Consider the following 11,205-nt stretch of genomic DNA (forward strand, 5'->3'; position numbering starts at 1 on the left):
TCCTAATGTACGCAAGCAGATTAATTTAATTTCAAATAAATACTCTATACGCATGGGATGGTGAGTATTAAGCAGAGAATATAATTTTATGTGGTATCTTGTGCTCAAGAGGCCAAATTCTGACCTCATCTAGGCCAGCATAAAGCCTGAGTAAACTCATTGACATCAGTGGAGCTGACTAGTTCATAGACTTCCATGGAGTTATTCAAGATAATACATGCACTAATTGAAATCATAATCTGGATCAAATTCTTTTAAAGTGCTTTCTACAGCTTTTAATGGAACATCAGTGGAGATTAGCACAGAACCCATGCTCCAGAACATAGTGGCAAGCTAAAACAGAGCAGGGCAAGAGTGGTAGCAGGAATGGTAAATTTTAGGGATGAAGAGCATTAATGTGGTCTAGGTATGTACTTTCATGCATTCTTCTAAGGCAAACATGGTACACTATGGCAGTTTATCTTAGGTACCATTGGTGATGAAACCAACGTAAAACAGAATTTAGAATGATCAGGTATAATGCAATAATACACTTTTTTTGGTATTAGTTTTTCTTCTCCCAAATTCTTGTAGATATCACAAAACTTAAAATTTTACTGCTACATTAGTAAATGGTACAGGTGCAGTTTAAATAAACAAATTTATATATATGAATCCTCTACATTAAATAACATTAAGACTGTGATGTTAAACACTCAAAAGTAGGAAGTGCTAGAATTAAGGTTGCAAAGGTAATCTTAATTCTTTCAGTCCCTTTGTGCTTTACCTACATGATCACATGCTCTTTTTTCCCCACAGGATCCCTGCTTCATTCAGTGCATAGGATGAATGGTGTTTATTAAATGGGTATCTATTCAATATTGCTTTTTATCGTCATCATTCAGTGTTTGGCCCCAGGCATTTTTTTTTATTGCATGCCAGCCAAGCCTTGGAATGAATACAAAATTATTAACTTCCTCATGGGCTTTTCTACTGTGCTCCCATCATAATATTTTAGTTCTTTACACACAATGAATTATCTTCACAGTACCCATGAGGTAAAGCAGTGGTATTATCCCATTTTACATATGGGGGCATAGACTACAGCCAAAAGTGTCCAGTTGGGTATCCCACTTGAGATGCCGGGGGTCTGATTTTTTTTTTTCAGAGTACTTATCATTTTATGTGTTCAGAGCAGAACTCCTATTGTCTTCAGTTGCAGCTGTGAGTACCTAGCACTTTTTTGCAAGCCAGATCCCAGGTTTGTCTTAAGCTGAGGTATCCCAAAAATGAGGACTACATAGAGGCCACCTGTGAAAAATGTTGGTTTATATGGCTTGCCTAGCATCACATAGGAGGCTACCACAAGGCTATCCTGTCTCCTGCTGCAGCCCACTCCTCATATATCACACTTCCAACTTTTACAACACATGAGATAGGATTCCGACAGAGAATAGCTTCATTCATTACACAGCCCCAATTCATTCCCAGAGCACTGTTCAGTTTCTCACTGAATGAGGCAGTAATTGCTGAATGTCTCATTGAGGTAATGAATAACTGGTTGCAGAAGTAGGATGTTAACGTCTACTATGTAGACATGGCACCATATGTGTGGATGGAGACACATACTAGCCATTAGGGTTCACAGGAATTTCTTAAATAGCAAAGCAATGTTAAGTTGCTGGAATAATTGATTCAGTTCCAAGTTCTCCAGGGAAGTATCTTCTAGTGACCACAGAACCTTCTTCCCCAATCCCCAAGCCTTGCTCTGTTCTCTTCTGCTACTATTCCCCTCAAATCCCATCTGATACCACCCATCTCATTGCCTTCCCCCCATCCACAGCTACTGCCCACCATGCTCCACGGTCCTTAGCTCCTGCCCCTGTCTCCTCTCATGTCCCCACCAAGCTTCTTCCTCTATCCCCTACCTCTGGTTCTGCCCACGTTCTGCTTCTATTCTCCCACCTCCTTCTGTTCCTGTCCTTACCCTCCATCTCTCTTTCCCCCACAGGCTTCTATCTCCCCTCCCTGCAAGCTCTTACCCCTATTCCCCCTGCTGCATCTCTTCCCTTCCCTGATGTACTCCCACCTCCTCACTGCCAGTGTGCCAGCTGGGGGACCATTGAGAGCACTGGAGAGAGAGTCTCCCTGCTGTTTGTTCCAGTTCTCAGTGCCACAGTGGCTCCCAGATGGTAGAAGGAGCAATTGCAGTGAAAACGCAGCTCAGCCCTTGCATCTCTGGGATATGGGGCTTGCTGAATACGAACAGAATCATCAGAAAATTCTAACAAATCTTCACTGAGCGTGTTCAAGCTAAGCCCCCCGCCCCAGACTTACAATGGCCAAACAGCAAATTTTTATGGATACAGCAAAAGGCATGTCCCCGACACTGAGCTTTACCCCTGCTAAACTGAAAGTCACTGCTCCAAAGACTCTAGTAGAATAAAATGATTATAAGAGTTGCTTTAACATGGCCATAATAATGTTTTACTCCCTGGCTTTTAATTCTTGGAAATGGCTCAACCGTTTTAGCTGAAGGTATCCAAAACACTTCAGCCTGAGGCAGGCACCTGCCTTGGAAAATTTCAGCCCAAATTGTTTAAATCTTCAAAGTGAGTATTAGTGACTGAAAATAGGGTCTTATAATGCAGAGTGCCAGACAAACTATAACTAGAGGTGTTGCTATCTACACTACTTGTAGTACTAGTTCAGTGTAATGACTTTGGCCTTGCCTACCTACAAACTAGCACTGGTTTAACTAAAATCTATTTAAATCTAATTTAATTAAAACTGAGCAAGCCTCTGTGTAGATGATCTTAAATCATTTTTAAAAATGGCTTATATTAATTTAGTTAGTTAATTCCTTGGGATGGGTTTACTCAGAAAACACATTGATTTAATTAAATTAGTTTCTAAATCAAATTGGTGGTCTTATGTGTACACTTATGAACAGGTTTGTGTAAAATCAATTTAGCTTACTGAAGATTTTAAACATCAAATTAATAGGAGGTTTCTGATAAAGGTGTTGGACCCATGTAATTAAATTGATTAGTAACCAATTTAGTTGAGGCAGTGTGCCTTCTGTGTGTAGACCGCTTACCAAATTAAGCTAAATCAATATACATATTTTAAATATCAGTTTAAGAGTGTCCTCACAGGCATTTGCTCAGAGATTTTAAATAATAAATCTGCATTATTTTCTCACATGATATTGAGAATTTCAGCCAAGTGATAAATATCTTGATTAGACTCTTCCATGATGTATTGGTCAGAATGGTGGCCAGGGAGGAAGAGAGAAGCACAACTATTTCATACTACTGAAATGACAGTGCTTAGGGGCATTCTGAGTCAGATAAGAGTTAATAGACTTTGCAATGAGACAGTAAGTGCCATGATGCAAGTAATACTCATCACAGAAAAGCTGAGGCAGTATCAACTGAGATGGTTGGGTCATGTGAAATGACAAGATGTGGGATATGTAGGCCAGAGAATACAGGAGTTGTCACGGGACAAGGACCACAAGGACAACCTAGAAAAAGTTGATTTGAAATGCTGAGTACATGGATAAGGTTGGTGTCAGCATGGAAGACACACTTGACAAGAACACTTGGAGATGAAAAAGGAGACTGTTGATCCCGATTGATGGGATAAGATGATGAAGAAGCTATTGAGAATTTCAGATCAGATTCAGCTTTGAAGTGTAGTTATTAGTGGCTTCTGGATATAGTAATACTGTATTTTTACATAGTACTTTCCACTTCAGGATAGCAAAGGACTTAAAAAATATTAATGAATTGTCGCATAATAGCTATGTCAGAGAAGGAAACTGAGGCATTGAAAGGTTAAAGGACTTGACCAAGATCACAGACAAAGGCTGTGGCAGAACTGAGAGGAGAACCTGAGTAACTTAAAAAAAATTAAGGCCATGATTTGAGCACAACATTCATTATTGGAACATGTGAACAGCGTATACTGAAGCTAATCATTAGAGTAAAGGTGCTTGAACTGAAAGTGTCAGCATTGTCTTAAGCTTATCTATACTGCAGGCTAAATTGATGCCACTGTAATTGATGCATCGTTGTTGATTTAGTGGATCTGGTGAAGATGTGATGAGTTGATGGGAACTCACTCTCCTGTTGACTTCAGTACACCACCTGCTCAAGAGGCAGAAGGTAAGTCCACTGGAGAGCATTACCCGCCTACATAGCACGGCATAGACACCACATTAGGTCAATCTAAGCTACGTTGCTTACAGGAGTGATTTTTTCACACAGCTGAGCAATGTAACTTCCATCAACTTAAGAGGCAGTGTAGACCAGGCCTTAGATTTCAAATACTCCTCTTTTCAAAATAAAATCATATATTTGTTATCACAGCTGTATATATAGTACTTGTAATATTATTTTGTCTGACACAGGAAAATGTCAAAGTAAGTTAAAAATATATGTTATCAGAAACTAGGTTCTTGCAGCTTTAAAAAACAGGAACAACCCAACTGATAGTTTTAAGAAGTAGGAGTGTAGCATCTTCTGTAACACTTTAACAAACAACAATTCAATGAAAGTCAAATATAATTCCACGCCTTTGCTTATCAGAGTAAAAACTTGTTTCATGGAGTATTCCTTGCAGTTATCAAGGGAATATAGTTATTGTTCATGTAAAGGGTGGCAGCTCCATTTACCCATAGAGAATATATTTAGGAACCAGCAATCTTGGGCTCTTTCCAAGGCATTGTGGAATTACTTTACAGTGTCTGATTTACTTTAAAGCTTCTTGTTATGGCAGTTTAGAAACAAAATTTATTCTGCACACATCCTGTTTAAAACAAATTTTTCTCCTCTGTTAAACAAAGATAAAGAATATTAGAATATGTTTTTGCAGCTAAAGGTTGCATCTTGATTAGCTAAAAAGGTAAACCAATATTTGTGGATTCATGAACTGATCGTTTGGCATGATGCAATTTTTTATTTCATATATATAGATTGTTATTTCTCACTTGCAAACTGGGCCTTAGTGTTACTCATATTGTGCCATCATTATTTTGTTTTACCTTTTGAATTTTTTACACAAGAATATTGGGGCTTTTTGTAAGCTAGCACGAATTAGAGAAAACTTCCATGACTGTGTGCATTGTGTGCATATTCAGAGAATATTCTTCTGTCAGGGAGTGAGATCCTGTTCACCTTACTTATGTGAAAGCAACAGAAATCAACAAGAACTTTGCAAGAGTAAGGCAAACATTTATTCATTTATAATACCTATGAACAGGGTATATAATACTTATTGGATATATAAGTGTAATTTTATTAAAACAACTGTTAATAACAATATCTTGTATTTACATAGAAATTTTGTTTCAGAATGATCTGATACACTTCTTAGAGAGTTTTTACACAGAACCACTTAACTCACTGCTAATTTGGAATATTGCAGCAGTTCAATACCAGCAAACATTTTTGATGTGTGATGGAAAATTAAGAGAGTCCTCCAATTAAAGCTACAGAGGGATATTTAGATAGGTAAAATGTGATCACCTAATCAGGGATTTGTAGGACACAAGAGCTTTCACCTCTACTCTTGATTGAAATTCCCACCTTATTTTCACTGCAATTACTCTTGGAAAGGGGGATGGGAGAGACACATGCATAACTGCTACACAAGGGAGGAGAGGGCCGTTCTATGTTGAGGGGACAAAACTACTGTTTCTGTGCTTACTCAAATCCAAAATCTGGATCCCCCACCCCACAACCATCAAAGATGCAAAGGAGGAGCACCATCATTCTAAGCCAGAGACTGAAGTAGTGTCCACAAAAGAGCCATTACATCATTTCCTCAAGCCCTCTTAGTTTCTGCATGAAAGGGCAGTGAGTTTCACCTTTATGTGAGATGTACAATGGGATCTTTAATGATTATAAATTTAAATGCCCCTGAAATGCCATGGTGGTATTATCATTTCTGATTTTAGTTAAAAAATGGCTACCTGCTAATTCATGGGCAGATACAGTGTCCCTTACATGTATACAACTGGCATGGAGGGTAGCTACCAGAAATTCCAGACAATAGGCTGGAATGGCAACGCAGCAATATGGTGTGTTTGTGTACGGGAGTGTTCTGCAGCCTTTTACCTTGGAGGAGTTGGGAAAATGAATTTTGTCTTCCCAAATCATCCTCACACTTCAAACATTGAAAATCACCCTAATTTCTGGGGCACCATCCATTCTGCCACTTCTTGAAAGGTTTTCTTTTGAAATTTCCAAGCCCTGGAAAGCAGAAAGAATAAGGTTTTCACAATATTGGAACAAGATTTATATATGTTATAAATGGAAATCCATGTACTACAACCATAAAATTATATTTTAAAATACAGAAGAGTCAGGGCTTGCAAAAGTAAACTTGTCCAGCATGGACATATGGAATCAGATCCTCACCTGTTGTTACTCCATTGAAGTCAGATATTTAGTAGCTTAACTGGCTATTGATAATATTTTATATGTGCAGGATGAGCTAGTTAATGTTACTACCAGATAGAGGTGTGATGGATGCCTATAAATAAACTTTTTTATTCCCTGACTTATTTTTATGCGTGTAACTTTAGCTCTGTATTCATGTTGGTGTTTTTCTCCTTTACTCAGATATTATTGTTGATTTGGCTTTTTATTTTTATTTTTTTTTTTTAGAAAATGGGGGGAAAGGAGAGAAAAAGAAACTGCCTGTGCAAGTTAGCATTTAAAGCTCATGCCTACTGCGGGGAAATTTACAACACCAATCAGTATGCAACATGTTTACAGTGTTAGAACTGATGGGAGCTTTAGTGTAAATGAGGCTTCAGCAGTCAGATCAGTTTTCATCACTGCTGGTGAAGAGCAAGCATAGTTGAAATGGTAGTAAGGGAAAGAGGTAGAAAGGATGGTCTGGTGGATAGGGCATTGGGATAGGACTTAGAAGATCCTGGTTGCATTTGTAGCTCAGCCACAAACTTCCTGTGTGTCCTTGTGCTAGTCACTTAATCTACTTGGTTCCCCATCCCACATAACAGAACCTTATATCAGATGGGTGAGGATAAAGTATTTTAATGGTTGTGAGGTACTACAGTGATGAGTGTCATAGAAGAACAGATCTGACTCTGGGAGTTTTCTCTACACTGCAGCTCTCACTGGCTCTACCACCAGTGTAGCTGAAGTGAATTAATTTTTGTAAATGTTCCCAGTGTAAAAGAAGCCCAATGGCCCCAGTTACACTTCAAAGTTCACCCTTCATAATGATGGAGTCTGGAGAAAGTAGAGTTCATGTAGCACTCATAAGGGAATGTCATGGTGAGATTTACCTGTGCTCTGCCCTTTTAGGAATTGAAGGTCTGCAAAGGGGTTAAGGGGGGAAGCTCTGGGTGCAGCAGCAGAGTTCTATGTACACTTAAAGGCATGGACCGAGTAGCAGTGGGGGTTGTGCAAGTTGTGTTTGGGGTGATTTATATTAATTTTAATAAAATCTCAGTTTGAAAATTGTCCCTGCTCTTGGGAGTATAACATTTGGTGAGCACAGGCAGGAGAGGCTCAATTACAATGATCTGACCTCTCTGTGAGACAAACCTACCTAGAAGTGACTGCAGACTGTTCCAGGAAAAGGAGCCAGGGAAGACTGAATTGTTTGCAAGCAGGATGGCTGGGAGAGAATTAAAGACCATTCACCTGAAGGAAGGGGAGCTTTGATACCTGTTACTGTCTGGGCATATTTGGGACAAATTGAAGGAAAATCAATAACAATAATAATAATTGCTTTAATCAAATGGATAAGAAGCTATTTAAATAGTGATGAGTTAGAAGATCAGGGATTGTCTACGCTGCTAGCATTAAAAGATAAGATTTTGCCTCTAATTCCTACAGAAAAAGAGGAGTCAGCTGAAACAAAGTAGAGACAATTCAGAAACAATATGCTGACAAATTAAAATTTCTTGACATATCGTTTTAGGAAAGCATGAAAGAAATTTAAAGATAAACCCCAGTATAAAATCATCACACCACTCCAGAAAATAGAACTCATTTTAAAAGAAGACTTTAAAATGACAGGACAGAGAGAGAACTCTCTGCAAAAAGATTGGTTAAGCCTAAGCAGTTTGATTTATCAAATTGAAAGCGGGATTTGAAAGAGGCAAGATAAACCCAAGCTGTAATCAAAGCAGTTTGCCCATGACTGAGCCTCAGGAGCTACTTGGTGGGAAAATCTAATCTGAGCCTGCAAAACTGAGGAGCATGTTATGGTTTTGTTACCAGGAAAAATATGCAACTGAACTTTATCTGCAGCTCTCAAGAGCAGCACGAGAGCCAAAAGAGGCACCTCAGGATTTCCTAGTCTGAACATTTGATTTGAGACAGAAGATATTGTTTGCCTCACAAGAAGTTGACTCTGAGCTATGAGATATGACCCTTGATCCTGCCTTGGTACAAAGCAAGTTTCTCCATTCAATCCTAACAGGACTGCAGAATGATAATATTCAGGCTGTGATGCAACCTTATTTAAAAGATAATCAGGTTGCAGGTGAGGCCTTATTGGAGAAGTTGCACACTAAAGTAAGAAACAAAAGTTGACTCATTGATGAATGAAATCAGGGAACTAAAGGCTAGTATTAATGAAATCAAAGGTGTGAAAGCCAAAATTAACATATTAAAGCAAGATGTCCAGACGTAACAAAAGCACCCCTGGGCAATGCTAGAGAAAGGAATGTGCTAGCTGCAGGCTATCTGGCAGAAGCAATACTTGACCACAGTTTCAGATGTGCCAGGAAGTAATGCAGGAAAATCACAAGAGAGCAGACACAAAGCTGTCACTGCATCTGATTTACCAGAAGCAGCCTGCATTTGCCATCTTATACCTAAGTAGCAAACCAGAGTAGCTAATTTATTTGGAAAGAGATGTGTGATGTGTTTAATCAACAAAACGCAAGCCCTGTAGGACACGTGCACAGGTGTGCCTGGTTTGAGTCAGTGAGTGGAAAATAATCTCTCAGGCCACGTCCAGACTAGGTATTAAAATCAATTTTAGATACGCAACTTCAGCTTCGGGAATAACGTAGCTGAAGTCAAATTTCTAAAATCGAGGTACTCACCCGTCTGGACGGCGCGGCATCGATGTCCGCGGCTCTCCGTGTCGATTCTGGAACTCCGTTCGGGTTGATGGAGTTCCGGAATCGATGTAAGCGCGCTCGGGGATCGATACACCGCGTCCAGACTAGACGCGATATATCGATCCCCGAGCAATCGATTTTAACCCGCCGATGCTGCGGGTTAGTCTGGATGTGGGCTCAAGGACATACTTTAGAAAGTTTGAAGAGCTACTGGAAAGAGAAGATGGGAGTTGAAAGCTATCAATGGACCTCAAACCCCTTATAAAGGAAGGATTGAAGTCCAGTTTCAATTAAGCAAATATGATGACATCTTAAATGTTTTGTTGCTGGTCACTCCACACAAATTAGAGAACTTGATCATTGGCTACAATTGAGGAGATAGTAAAAAATCACTGCTGTAATTCACCTGATGAGGCACCAGCACCTAGCCTCATTAGCAATATGAAATGTATATTTCCTTATGGCGGTATGGCAAAAGTGGAAACGCTTGTGAACTTCATCAAAACAGCAATTCAGACAATCTGTGCATTCTTAAAATGAAGAGAAGGGATGTAATTATCCCCAAAGGAAAAAACACTAATTTAAACTGTTGGGCTCATACAGGCCTAGATATTGAAAGTTGGACAGCAGTGTTTGAACAAGATGCTGCTGTTCACTGGCCTGAAGGTTTGGACATAAAATACCTCAAAAATAATCTTTCCAGATCCATATCCGTGTCAATAACCCATCAAAATGTACCATCATTTTGAAAGGACAAACTGTGCTAGGAAATTTACAGCAGATTAAATCTGAAATTCCCAGGGGGTATTCATCATATGAAATAGTTATAGGCAGCATCAGTGTCAAAAGACAGAGCTGGGAGTACCAAGGATCCAGGACTAAGCCAGTAAAGAGAACAGCTTCAAACTGAGGGGATGACCTAGATCTGTTTGAACCAGCAGTGAACATGAGCCATTTGTCAGAGATTCAAAGGAAAATGGCCCAGCAGAGGCAAAAAGAAGAGTCCAAAGCTTTATCCAGAAATGATGGAGACACAAGGAAGATCTCTAGTTTGCAGATGTACACAACCAACAACTAGAAGACTGACTTCTCAGTGCCCCATTAACTATGTAAAGAAATAAAGGAATGGCTTAAAAATCCCCTAAACAGGGGCCTGATTATAGTCATGGTACTTGTCACGAGTGGTATGTGTCTAGAAAGAGGATGGTAGTTTAAGACTTTTTGTAGACAATCAGGAACTTAACAGAAAAGCCATGCCAGACAGATTTCCATTCCTCAAATCCAAGATGTTCTGAACGGATGAGGAGGTAAATCTTGGTTCTCAGTCTTAGATCAAGAGAAGACCCAAAACCAAGATTTCATGACTGAAGAAAGTCATCATATCACAACCTTCATTACTTCATGGAGTCTACATGAATGGGTTAGAATCCCATTTGGGTTAACAAATACACTTGCTGACTTCCAGTGAAGTATAGAAAAGTGCCTTGCGGAACATAGGGATGAGGTGTGCATTCCATGTCTGGATGATGTCTTTATGTACAGTGGCATCTTTGAAGAACACATGGAGAATATAAGAAGAATGTTGCAACAGTTACAGAAGCATGATATTAAAATGAAAGCTTCTAAATGTGATCTCTTTAAGACAGAGGTACATTACTTGAGTGTCTGCTGAAGGTTATAAAATGAATCCAGCTGACATATTGGCTTTTCTTGTTCATGGTAGATGAACCATTAAACACCATAGGGGAACTCTGTAAGCTGCTATGCCTCCTATTTACTATTGAAGGTGCATTCAATACTTTTCTCCAATAGCAAAGCCACTGTAAGATTTGCCTGTTCCATTGGACTCGGAAAAAGAGGAAAGCCAAAAGTCAAGGGAAATGATGTGGATGGATACCCTCCTAACTGCCAATTACCTCAACTGAGCAACACCAAACAGTTTTAAACCAGCTGATTGCCTAATACAGCCACCAATAATAGCCTATGCTGATTTTTGCTTTACCCTTTATCTATCATATAGATGCTTCCAATAAGGGTATAAGCACAGTTTTATACCAGTGTCAGGAAGGCAAATTTAGAGTTATCAGTTGTGGGTCAAGAACACCAAC

Source organism: Gopherus evgoodei, chromosome 2 (assembly GCF_007399415.2).
Source record: "Gopherus evgoodei ecotype Sinaloan lineage chromosome 2, rGopEvg1_v1.p, whole genome shotgun sequence".
Taxonomy (NCBI): Eukaryota; Metazoa; Chordata; order Testudines; family Testudinidae; genus Gopherus; species Gopherus evgoodei.